The 12,891-nt window shown below is 37.0% G+C and overlaps 1 pseudogene; it reads right to left on the minus strand.

Moving 5' to 3' along the window:
- Positions 1–11,278: 11,278 nt before the first annotated feature.
- LOC102996743 (60S ribosomal protein L21-like) lies at positions 11,279–11,766 on the minus strand (annotated as a pseudogene).
- Positions 11,767–12,891: the final 1,125 nt, after the last annotated feature.

The following is a 12,891-nucleotide window of genomic DNA, read 5'->3' on the forward strand; positions in this document are numbered from 1 at the left end:
TCTGTGAATGTGGTTTTTATTCCACAGGCTGCAGGATTGTAGTTCTTCTTGCTTCTGCTGTCTGCCCTCTGGTGGATGAGGCTATCTGGCCTTGGGGCTTTCTGATTTGGTTGAAACTAATACCAAATTTGGAAATCTTTTAATATACCATGTTAACTTGAATAGTTTCTTGAATATGGGTGAGATAAGGGGATAGTTTGCAACGTTAGGGATAAAGTTTGGTAGTCACTTGAAGATTTCAGAGTACGTAGTTTTTTGATGATTAATTTTGGCATCTCTTGTGCATGTCATTAAATATAAAAAGGGCTGTCTTTTATGTTAGACTAATTTAGTAAAAGTGGTATAAAGAGTTTGTGTTATTTATTTTTGTTTTCTGTTTCATTGGGTGGAAAATTTAAATCTGACCTAGTGAATCCTTTAACACTTTGAGAACTATATATTTATTTTTAATTTGTTAAGAATCACAACTATGTCTTCAAATTCCTTACAACCTACCAGGCTGGTTCCTTCACAGAGTTTTCTCAGATCCCATGTATTAATTTCTGATTGCTATTGTAGAAAATTACCACGAAGTTAGTGGCTTAAAACAACACAGACTTATCTTTCAATTCTGGAGGTTAGAAGTCCAAAATGGGTCTCAATGTGCTAAAATCAAGGTGTTGGCTGCCTGTGCCTTCTGAAGGTTCTGGGGAGGATCTGTTCCTTGCCTTTTCCAGCTTCTAGAGGTCACCTGCATTCCTTGGCTGGTGGCCCCCTTCCATCTTCAAAACTGTCAATGGCCTGTGGAGTCTTCCTCACAGTGTCATTTGTTTCTTACTCTTCTGCCTCCCTCTTCCTCATTTAAGTACTTTTGTGATTATATTAGGTCCACCTGGATAATCCAGGATAGTCTCTTTATGTTATGATCAGTGGAATAGCCATCTTAATGCCACTGCAACCTTTGCCTATAATTCTCCTTTGCCTATGACATAACATATTCACAGATTCTGAGCATTAGGAAGAAGCTATTATCCTGCCTACCACATTCCCTAAACCAGAAATGATCCATGTGCTTTTCATAAGGTTTCAGTGACACACTGTCTCAACTTGCTATTATTCATATACATACTTTATCTCTCCTCTGTCTTTTTACCCCTGGACAAGACAGAACCATGTCTACATCATATTTGTGTTCTCAGAACACAGCAACATTGAAAGAACCAGGTAAATATTTTTTGAGCAAATGAATGATTCTGTGTAAAACTTTATTCAAAAATGATTAGAAGGGAGGAAGTCAATTATAGAAGTATAGAGAAAGGAAACAGGCAAAAATGGACAGATTATCATCAGTACTACTTGCAAAGAACAGTTTCTTCAAACACATCATTGTCTCTAAGCATCAAATAATATCACTGGTCAAAGGATATGATCCACTTAAGAGTTATTACAATTGTTCTCACTCTAATGTTTTGGCATTAAAAAATCCTTTAATGTCTTTTAGTTTTGTAAACAGAATCAGTTCTTTGAGACCTTATGAACTCTGGGCATCCTAACCTCTCACATCTGAACCTGCAAATTTTGGAAAGTGGTGGCCAAACTGTGGGATCGATGCCCTTGTGAGGAGACCTGCTGAGTAACTAGCCTTCACTGGCCAAGTGATACCCAAGGCTTCCTCAAGCTCTAAGAGCTTTGGCTTTAAAGTACTTTCGAACATGTGCAGCTAGTCTATGAGATACACTTAAGAGCAGAGGAGAGGAGAGTGAATGATTTCCTTACCATGTCCAGGTAACCTAGATTTTCTCCCAGGTACCCCTAGCCTACATGTGAGTTATATATATTCTACTTCATGATGTATTTGTGTATTTCTAAATACATTATATATATATATATATGTAAAGTTTTAATGCTGTTCCACATCCAAGAAGTATCATTTTGAAAAGTGTGAGCATGCATTATTCTTACCATAGTTCTATGATGTAGGCAGGCATTCTTCTCCTGTCTTATGGGTGAAGAAGTCTAGCCACAGAGTATAACAAACTTGTCCATCCTCACACAGCTGACTTGTGATGTGTGTGATACAGTGAGTGATTTGAATCTAGATTACTTCACTCCAAACTCCATGCTTCTTATACATTTAGTACCACACAAACTACATTTTCTCAGGCATCAAGGCTTATAGGCCTTGCTGTTTCTTTTAACTCATGATCTGAATAATGCAGCAGTTCACAAAGTGTTTTCTGTGGTGTGTTATCTAATGATATTATCTGTGAAAAGAAAGTATTTTGTAATCAAGTGTAATTAACAATACTTTCAAAATTAAAGCATGTACCTCCATAGCAGTGACTATGCATGCAAAGCCCAATAGTAGAGAAATGTCTTAACTTCTTTTACCCCAGCGTCTTCCAAACTCACATGACCACAGAACCCTTGCTCTCTGCCCTCATGCTCCCATAATAGTTATTGTCTTTTGGGAAAGCTACAAAATTCCTAGATTCTCAGTCTCCAGTTGGTCTGACATGATTATGCTGCCAGCCAGTATGTAAATGGAGCTGTGGTTAATGGGCAGAAATTGGCTTTGCCTCCTGTGTCCATTAGGAATTCTTTCATCAGCAAGTATTAGAGTATCTAAGTAATTTCGGTTTGAGCTCTTGCTAATGAAAGTGCAGTCCTTGTATCAGCTATATAGATGTCACCTGGGAGCCTGTTAGAAACCTGGACTTTCAGATCCCACCTAGATTTGCTGAAAGGGAATCTATATTTTAATAAGATCCTCAGGTAATTCAAATGCACAGTAATATTTAAGGAGCACTGGTTTAAACAATAAGGGCATTATTTTTTTTAATCTAATAATAAATTCAAAGGTGGAAGGTCCTATTTTGATTTGCAACCCAAAGGAGTATTTAGGGCCCAGGGTCCTATTTCCTCATGGTGGTAAAATGGCTGCCAACTCTATGCATTTTATCCTCTCTTAGCTGCATTGAAATACAGATAGAAGGAGACAGGGGCAAAGTAGGCATGGAAGGAGGCAGGGACAAAGGACTTTTTCTTATGTGGCTTTTTTTTTTTTAATTTTGGCTACCCCACAAGTCTTGCGGGATCTCAGTTCCCTGACCAGGGATTGAACCTACTCCATGTCAGTGAAAGAGCTGAATCCTAACCACTAGACCACCAGGGAACTCCCAGCCTTTCTTTTTTTATTAAGAAATAATTTCTTTCTCAGGAGGCCTGCTACAGCTTCCCCTTGGTTCTCATCAGCTAGATCTGTGTCACATATTCATGCATTAGATCAATTACTGACAACATGTAACAGGAAAGCCTCAATTGCCTTTGTTCTTGACCAGTGCTGTCCAAAAAATATATAAAGCTAGCCATATATATAATTTAAGATTTTTTAGTAGCCACATTTTTAAAAAAAGAAAAAAAAAACAGGTAAAATTAATTTTAACAATGTTCTGTTTAACCCAGTATATCTAGACCATTATCATTTCAACATGTAAGCAATATAAAAAAATTGCCAATGAGATATTTTATTTTCTTTATTTCATACTAAATCTTTGAAATCGAGTCCATATTTTATGCTTATACTACATTTCAATTCAGATGCTAAATTTTCATTAGAGATGTTTGATCTGTATTTAGATATCAATTGAAAAGGTGTTCACCAAATTGCTCCATGCATAATTAAATATTTTCCTGTAATCAAATCATGTTTCAGATTTTAAATTAAATTAAATTTAAATTAAATTAAAAATTTGGTTTCTCAGTCACATCAGTCACGTTTCAAGTGGCTGGTTGCTGTTGTATTGGACAAGGCAGGACTAGGCCCTCGCTACTCAAAACATGGTCCAAGGACCAGCAGTGACAGCATTTTCTGAGCGCTTCTTAGAACTGCTGAATCTTGGGTCCCACCCTAGATCTATTCAGTCAAAATCTATATTTTAATTTAATTTAATGCACATTAAAGCTTAAGCTGTTCTCAACTTTGGCTAGGATTTAAAATGACTGTGGGAACTTTAGAAAATACTGTTGCTTACACCCCACCCGAGAACCTTGGAATCAGACTTTCTATGGGGTCCAGACATCAATATTTTATTGAAGCTTTCCAGGTTATTCCAATATGCAGCCAAGTTTGAGAACTGCTTGTCTAGACCATTCCTGATTCGTCCCCTCAATTCAGACACATTGCAACCCCAGCACTATGGTAGTGGAAGTTCTTAAGTAACCAAGAGTGGTTTCCATATTTGCTTCCCTTGTTCTGTGGATATTTTCTGTAGGGATCGGTGTCTGGCTGGTATCTGCTATACTTGCTTGGGTCACACTCTCTTGGTCTCTTTTCTCCATTCAATCTGGCTAACTCTTTCCTCTGTTTCCCAGTCAACAGTTTCACCATATTACCTTCCTTATTCTCCCAGGTAGCTGACATGTTAGGCTGTGCTGATCTGTATTCAAACCCGATCTGGAAGCCCATCAAGGGCTGCCTTTTCTTCCAGCTCCTCACCTCTGCTCCAGCCCTAGTGAAGATGCATCTTGCTTCTTTGTTGTCGTGTTATTCATTGCCTCTGCCTCAGTGTTTCATCCACAGTGTCCTTTTCTTAGTTCTTACACTTCCCACCTTATACACTTCCAGAATTAATTTCCTTTAGGTGCTCATAATTCTGCCTTTGTTTCATTGATTATGTTTTGCCTTCTCGTTGATGATGAGCTCAAATGAGGTGGGTATGAAGTCTACTCATTTAAAGCAGCTCTGAATCTATGAGCTCTGAGATGTGATTTTTATGACCATATTTGGGTACCTTGTAAGCTGCTCATGTACCCTTCTCTGAGTTCCTGGAGACTCAAAATGTACACAGACTTCAAAACATAGGCTTGCATATTTACATGCCTCCATTCCAAACTATACCACCTGAGCTTCTCTTCTGAGGAGGGAACTTTAGCAGCACAGACTTGGAAAAAAATAGATGCTTCTCTACTAGGAACCTTCACCTGGGAGGCTCTCATTAGTGCAGACAAAGCCACTTTAAAACAAAAGCGTATTCAGTGTGCCCAGCTCTAAGAGGCGCTGTCGTGATCATGTGGACTCATGAACAAAGGGGCTGATTGACAGCCTTTTGAAATCTAACCTGTTTCTTGGTAGAAGAGCTTCTGTACAGGATACATTTCCACGATGAGTAATTGCTGTCAAATCTAACAAAAGGACTTCTCTAAAATTTAGGCCATGTAACATTTAGGCTATGTAATAAAACAGCTATGTATTAGGTAGTATTTATTTATTTAAATATTAAGAGAATCTTATTAGCTTCTGGAAATTATTATTAAAGTATAAATGTTTTTATTCGAGATTGTGTAAACAAGTATGTGAAGACTGAGCACTTGGAGAAATATAAGAGTTAAGCAATAATAGCAATTCTTACCCTTACGTTTGAAAGTAAATCAGTATTTTAACTGTGTAAACTCCATGATTTAAAAAGTCTTAGTTTAGAAAAATCTGATTTTTGAAATTTAAAATTGTAAGTAAGATCAAAAATATTTTTAAAGTCATTTAAAAATCTGTCACATTTATGTATTTTTTCTTATATTTATATTGCATACAAAATTAATATGGTAAAGTCCCCATGAAATTTTTGAGTAGTCGTTAGAAGTGAACTATTCAAAGAAGCTCCCTGAGAAATATGGTCCATATGACTCAAATTATGTATAGAAGAGCAAAATATTAAAAGTATAATGTTAGCTTCCTTGTATTAGAATTAAGAAATATCATGAGGAACCCCAGACATTTTGGAGGACTGGAAAAACTTTGACTTTTCTGCAATCAAACACTCTGTTCAGTAAAAGAGGATAAGCTAATAATTAAATACACATTATATCTAGTAAAATACACATTTATGCCAGCATATATAATGAAGTATATCCAATTTGCCCAATAATATGTGTAACACATAGGTGTGTTGTGTCTTGCCTTGTTCATAGCACTTTGACAAATAATCTTACCATCCTCTGTGGCCCTGGGCAGAGTCAGTAACATTTTGGTTCCATTCCACAGATTTGAAAATAGAGACTCAGAGAAGAACAATATATACCCCAAATCAGCAGAATGTAAGAATAGAAATCATTCATCTTACTCAACAGCTGGTGTTCTTTTCACTGTAGTTTGCTGCCTCTTTATTTCTTAGAGCTCTCAAGCAATAGGACTTTTTAAGCTTTCTGGGCTATGAGACGTTAAAGGACTGGCCAGCGAGCTGACCGCACCATGGTGGATTAGATCAGCCTGACAAATTGCTCCTATCTCCTGACAGAGCCTCAGTCCCTTTTTCCATAATTCTGAAAGTATTAAAACTGTGAAATTTAGTTTTCCCATAAGTTTGGCATAAATTTAGTGGCAAAATTATGCCTAAACCAACAGGAAGTTATATATAGTCTTTATTTATCCCACTTTGGGTGAATAGCTCTAGGTCTCACTGCATAAATACTGGTGTATTTGCTAGGGATCCACAAACTTTTTCTCTAAAGATCTAGATAGCAAATATTTTAGGCTTTGTGGATCATACTGTCTCTTTGGCAACTACTCAACTGTGCCATTGTGACTAGCACAAAAGCAGCCAGAGACAGTATGTACATGAAGGCATGGCTGTGTTCCAATAAAACCTTATTTACAAAAATAGGGGGCAAGTTGGACTTTGACCACTGGCCATAGTCTGTCAACCCCTGGACTTAAGGATGATGGCTAGATTTGATGGGACTATTGCATAATGTATTATATATGCACCATATTACCTTTCTGACATTGAAACATATCAGACCCCAAAGGATTTTGGTAAGGGGCCATGGGCCTGTATCTAAGATGTAAAGGAAATATTACAGAAGAGAAAGTCATCTCTGTTTTGGTCAAGCACTAAAGTCTTTGTATACGCATGACTGGAGGGCCAACTAAAATTCAGGTATTGCCAGTGCATTAGTCAAGAATGAGTGCTGTGAACCAGAAAGTATTTAAACACATAGGTTCATATTTGCCCCACATAACAGTAAGTTCAGTGATAGGTAGTACAGGGCTGGTTCAAGCTAAGTGGTTCCCTCAGAAATCCAGCCTCTCTCCATATGCATTCTCTACCATCCTTAGTTGACAAGCCTTCATCCTGATGATCATTGCCTCGTGGTTGCAAAATGGGTGCTGTACCTCGAGGTGTCACATACACACTCCCAGCAAAAAGCAAAAAAAGGAAATGGGGAACATTGTATCTATATTAGAAAAGCAGAAACTTATCCCCAAATCTCAACATTTAGTCTATCACTGGACTAAACAGGGTCACAAAGCTACCACTAATTGTAAGGAAACCTATGGAAGCAAGTATTTTTAGTTGGGTTCGTTTTCATTACCCACTGAAATAGGGAGAAAAGATATTGGGTGGACAAGTTGCACCATCTGCTGAGGCATCTGTTCTTGTTTTGGTAGCTGTTACATTTCATTACAGATATTTAACATTTTATAGTCTTCTCTCCTGGGCAACATATCTTTTTAAGTATCACCAGTGTTAGCAGTGTTTTCCATCTGAGTTGGAAAATTAAATAACATGATTCACATTTTTAAAATGTAAATGTTGTGTAATATGAATGTATAATCACTTGAGAATGGATTTTTCAGAAATAAAATTTCCTGAGGATTTTAGTGTTGGAGGATTTTGTTTAGATGGGACCCTTAGTATGTGTGTTTGCAAGGTTTGAGGAAAGACTGAGGTTGAAATCAGTGGAAGGCAGCTTACACATTCAGCCTTGTAAGCAAGTCTTTGTTCTCGTGGGGGATGATTGCATAGTAGAGCAGGATTTCATGGCATGGCATGGTAAACTCAGAGAGCTTTAAGATAGAACAGTCACTCAGTAACTTTCTTAGCTATGGCTCTGCTACAAGTCTGAGAGAAAAGCAATTAGATAGGCACACAGAGACCATTGTAGTTTTTGTGTGTCTTGGGATCTTTTTTTTTTTTAACATCTTTATTGGAGTATAATTGCTTTACAATGTTGTGTTCGTTTCTGCTGTATAACAAAGTAAATCAGCTATATGTATACATATACCCCCGTATCCCCTCCCACCTTTGCGTCTCCCTCCCACCCTTCCTATCCCACCCCTCTAGGTGGTCACAAAGCACCGAGCTGATTTCTCTTTCTGACTTACCACTACTGGGCCTATACCCTGAGAAAACCATAATTCAAAAAGAGTCATTTACCACAGTGTTCATTGCAGCACTATTTACAATAGCCAGGACATGGAAGCAACATAAGTGTCCACTGACAGCTGAATGAATCAAGAAGATGTGGTGCATATATACAATGGACTATTACTCAGCCATAAAAAGAAACGAAACTGAGTTATTTGTAGTGAGGTGGATGGACCTAGAGTCTGTCATACAGAGTGTCTTGGGATCTTTACCCTCCTGTCTGAGGTGGTATTTATTGTCTTTCTGGACACAGGGCACTTACTTGTTTTGTTTTGTTTTGTTTTTGTATAAGCTACTGTAATAAGAAAGGATAGAGGTACCCACACAACTTCAAATGTCTCTTTGCTTTAGTAGGCTATCCTAAAATGGTACAAGTGGGATTAGCATGAAAATAAATAGATTCATTTATTGATTTGTTTAGACCTTAAATGTAAGTGAAATTAGTTTTTCTTCAACAAAGTTCTGTAACAATGAATTAATTCTAGAATCTGTTTCAATGTAGCCATTATGACTAAGTTATAACAATGACCTTTGATCTGTCAGATAAAGCCTAATTTTGAAATAATGCCCATCAGACCCTCATCTTCCCTACTTTTGAAAACTGCAGCAAGAAAATCCAGTTTTTAACCCAAATAGTTCATGGTTCTTAGGGAATCCAGAATTAAGTGACCACCAAGAACTATTTCAGAAGTGACCAGAAATGGAATGGTCTGCATTTTGATGAGGAGAAAGGAAGAAGAAGCCATGTTGGTAACTCTTTGAATCTGGATTACCCTGTGGCGTCCAGATCATTCATTAACATGATCAAACAAACTAGAATCAGCAGATACTGATGAAAAACAGACAGCTAAAACAGAAGGCTCTATGTGAACAAACCTATCAACTGAGCCAGAAGAAACAGAAATAAACGAGAAGAGATAAATCCTTAAAATAATTCCAAATTTTATCATCAGGGAGAGTTAAGAACAGACTCCTATGGAAGAGGAGTAGTTCAAGACCAAGTAGGGATTCTTGGAAACTAAAGTGTAATTGTTGACTTAAAAAATAATAGTATAGTGAAAAGATGAAGAAACCTTCCAGAAAAATGGAGCGAAAGAACAAAGAGTTGGAAAATATGAGTGAAAAGATGAGACATGATAGTGGTCCTACATTTTCTTATAGAGGGTCTGGAAAGAGAAAATTGAAAAAAAAAATTGGAGGAAATAAAAGATACATACACACACACATTTTTAACTTTTCCAAATCTTCAGACAACAAAGGCCCTCTGAGTGCAAAGTAGGTTGAGTAAGCATATGAGTGGATCGGTAATTAAACACATTTTCCTGATATTTCAGAACACCAAGGAGCAGGAGAGGATGCTAAAAGATTCCAGAAATGGGAGTGGGATAGGGGATTGACCACAGAGATGATTTCTAGAGGACAAGAGAATGATACCTTCTTGGTTTGGTAGGAATTTTGATTCTGTTCCCAACAAACTGCAAATTCAGTATGAAGGGAAAATAAAATCATTTTAAGACAAGTAAGAACTAAAACATTTGCTCATCCCCAGGCCATTCCTAAAAGAATTAATGCAGCAAAATAAAAGAGAGAAATGTGGGTTCCAAGGATAGGTGGATAAACTAAACTAATACAAAAAACAAGAAACCCCAAGACGGTAGCTCTTTGGCAAATGTTTAAAAGAAAAAAAAAAAAAACTTGTCAAAAGCAGAATAGGATTTTTAGGGAGCTCTAAAATCCTAAAAGCAAATGAAACTTCTATAAGAGAAAGTGTGATAAAACTGCATGTTCTCAGTTAACGGAGTATTTAAGTCGGGCCCTTCTCGACTCAGTTTTCTTTGTTCTGATTCTTGGAGCAGACAGGTGAGAGCAGTGTTGTATGGCCTTCTCTTCCTTCACATGCACAATTTGTTTCTGCAGAGAGTAGTTACCATGTAATTTTCATATTGTAAATGCTGTTCATTTTGCAATATACAAACATCACTGTGTAAAAAAGTTATAGTACAGAACATGGTATAAATGATAAAACTTTGACAATGTGAGAGTAGTAGTTTGCTAGAGAAAAGTTGGGAGGCGGAAAGGGGAAGAATGTGAAAGGAGACAGAGGGACCCTAATCCCTCATTATACAGAGAGAGTGAGATGACACTACCTCAGTTTGGTGAGTTAAGAAGAGAGGTTTAAACTGTCTACAGATCAATTGAAAAACAAAATATTATATAATATTAGCAGTGGTGAAGATAAGGAAAAAAAGGGAATGGCATACTGTGGAGTCAAATGATAATTTTTAAGCTGACAAATCAAGAAATAGGGGTTTGAGCATATTATCTGGAGGTACACTTTCCAATTCAGTAGCTACTGGCCAGGCGGGGTTATTGAGCCATTGAAATGTGGCTCATCCAAATTGAGATGTGCTCTAAGGAAAATACACATCAGATTCCCAAGTCTTAGTATGAAAAAAACAAATGTTAAACTACCTCAGTCATTTTTAATATTGAATAAAGTTGAACTGATAGTATTTTCAGTCTATTTAAATAATATATTGCTAAAATTAATTTTACCATTTTCTTTTTGTTGTTTTCAATGTGAGTATTACTAGAAAATTTAAAATGACATGTGTGGTTCGCTAGAGTTCTATTGAATAGTCCTGCCTCTAGAGAGGTATAGAGGTAGACTAGAGGAGTTGAAATCAGAAATGATCAATTTATGTGTACCATTGTGGGAGTGGACTGGTGTGATGGGAAAGGAAGCCTTTTTGTCTTATACTTTTATATCTTTTAGAAAATTAGTTTTATTAAATATTGAGAAGTTTCAAAAGGATATTTGTAAAATATATGAAAAGCATGAGGAAGAATGAGATAATAAATATTCTTAATCACCACCCAGTTTAAGGAAATAAAGAAGCCAAAACAACCCACCATTTACAATGAAGGCATTTCTCCCTCCCACCCCAAGCTCCTGGACTGTTTTAATTTTTATTTTTATTATTGTCATCATAATAAAAATAATCATATGCCTTTCAAGAAAGTTTTTAAGTGGAAGATACAGTTGTTTTTTTTTTTTTAACAGTCCAGGTCTTTTATTTTCCTTACATCCATCATACCATGAATTCATAGGGATCGGGCTCTAACCGTTCAGGCTCCTTTCCATTGGCTCTCGCGAGGTGTGCTTCTCTGGGTGGGGCAGGCTGGCGCTTCAGTTGAACCCAAGTACCTTTCTCTTTCTCTTTGGCTTTCTTCTTTTTCTGATCATTTTCCTTCACCCGCTTCAGGAATCTATCTCAGCTCTTAGAGTGCTTAATATGCTTGATACACACGTTAATTCTCTTGGCAAGAATCTTGCCCTTAACTTGTTTACAATGATGCCAACTTCACGCTGGGTAACACTGTAGACTCTCCCAGTTTTGCCCTGGTAACATTTGTGGGGCATTCCTTTTTGAACAGTGCCCATTCCCTTGATATCTGCAATATCACCTTTCTTGTAGATTGGCATGTATGTGGCCAAAGGAACGACTCCATGTTCTCTAAAAGGGCTAGAGAACACGTAGTGGGTGCCCCTCTTCTTTCCCTTTGTGTTGGTCATTTTGGCGAATTACGGGAAGATGGCAGTTCCGGCCAAAACGCAGGATATCTTGTATAGTTTTTTGTTTGTTTGTTTGGGTAATTTGGCAGTATTAAATTTTAAAATGGCTATGCTATTGGAATTAGTTGTTCCCTTTGAAAAATGTGTTTTATGTGTTCCAAAAAATGCAAACTGCAATAAAGTATGTAAAACTTGATGCCATTTTAATTTTTCTTAAAAACATGTATGTTTGTATATCTACTTTATAACTATGCATGTACACATACATATACATGTATATGCTGCCATACACTTAGACATGATATATGTATGTATACACACGAACGTATGCATTAGTCAGTAACTGGTAACATTGCTTATCTCTCATAAGTCTGATTGGAAGGATATTTTCTTGTTTTATACATTTTCAGAGGCAGATGATCATACAATTATAATTTTATTTACTTAGTGGTGATCATTTTCTGTATTTTTCCACATGAAAATACTTGAAGAAGTAAAATAAATATTTAAATATGTTTGAACAGTTCGGGCTTTTTTAGAAGAGAACACATTGCCTTAGGAGGTAGGAAGCAGCATGTTTTTGAATTTAAAAAAAAAAAACGGTTAAGTTACACAAAAAGTATGAAAGCCATCATTTTTCTTCTCCCCCACCCCAAGTGTATTAGTCCAAGAGGCAGGTGTTATCACTTTCAAACCAACCCTAAAGCTGAGTCCTTATCTCATCCTTTCAGTCTAAGGCACTTGGAAAGAACACAGCAGTCTTCCTCCAGTGCTTCCTTTCCAACACAAAATTTAAGAAGCCTGTCAGCAAATCACATTAATGTAGTGAACTGTACTTCCCGCAGGACAGTCAAAACAAAGGAGATGCATGAATCATTTTAATTTGCTGAATGTAGGCCATGATATATAGGTAATGTTTACTTTTTCTCTAATTATACGTGTTCCTGAGCACTGAAAAGAATCTTTTTTGCGGGGTGGGGGGCAGAGCACCACGCAGCTTGTGTGATCTTAGTTCCCCAACCAGGGATTGAACCTAGGCCACCGCAGTGAAAGTGCCGAGTCCTAACCACTGCACTGCCAGGGAATTCCCTGAAAAGATCTTTGCTACTTCATAAAATTACAAAGAAA

This window comes from Physeter macrocephalus, chromosome 14, assembly GCF_002837175.3.
Source record: "Physeter macrocephalus isolate SW-GA chromosome 14, ASM283717v5, whole genome shotgun sequence".
Taxonomy (NCBI): Eukaryota; Metazoa; Chordata; class Mammalia; order Artiodactyla; family Physeteridae; genus Physeter; species Physeter macrocephalus.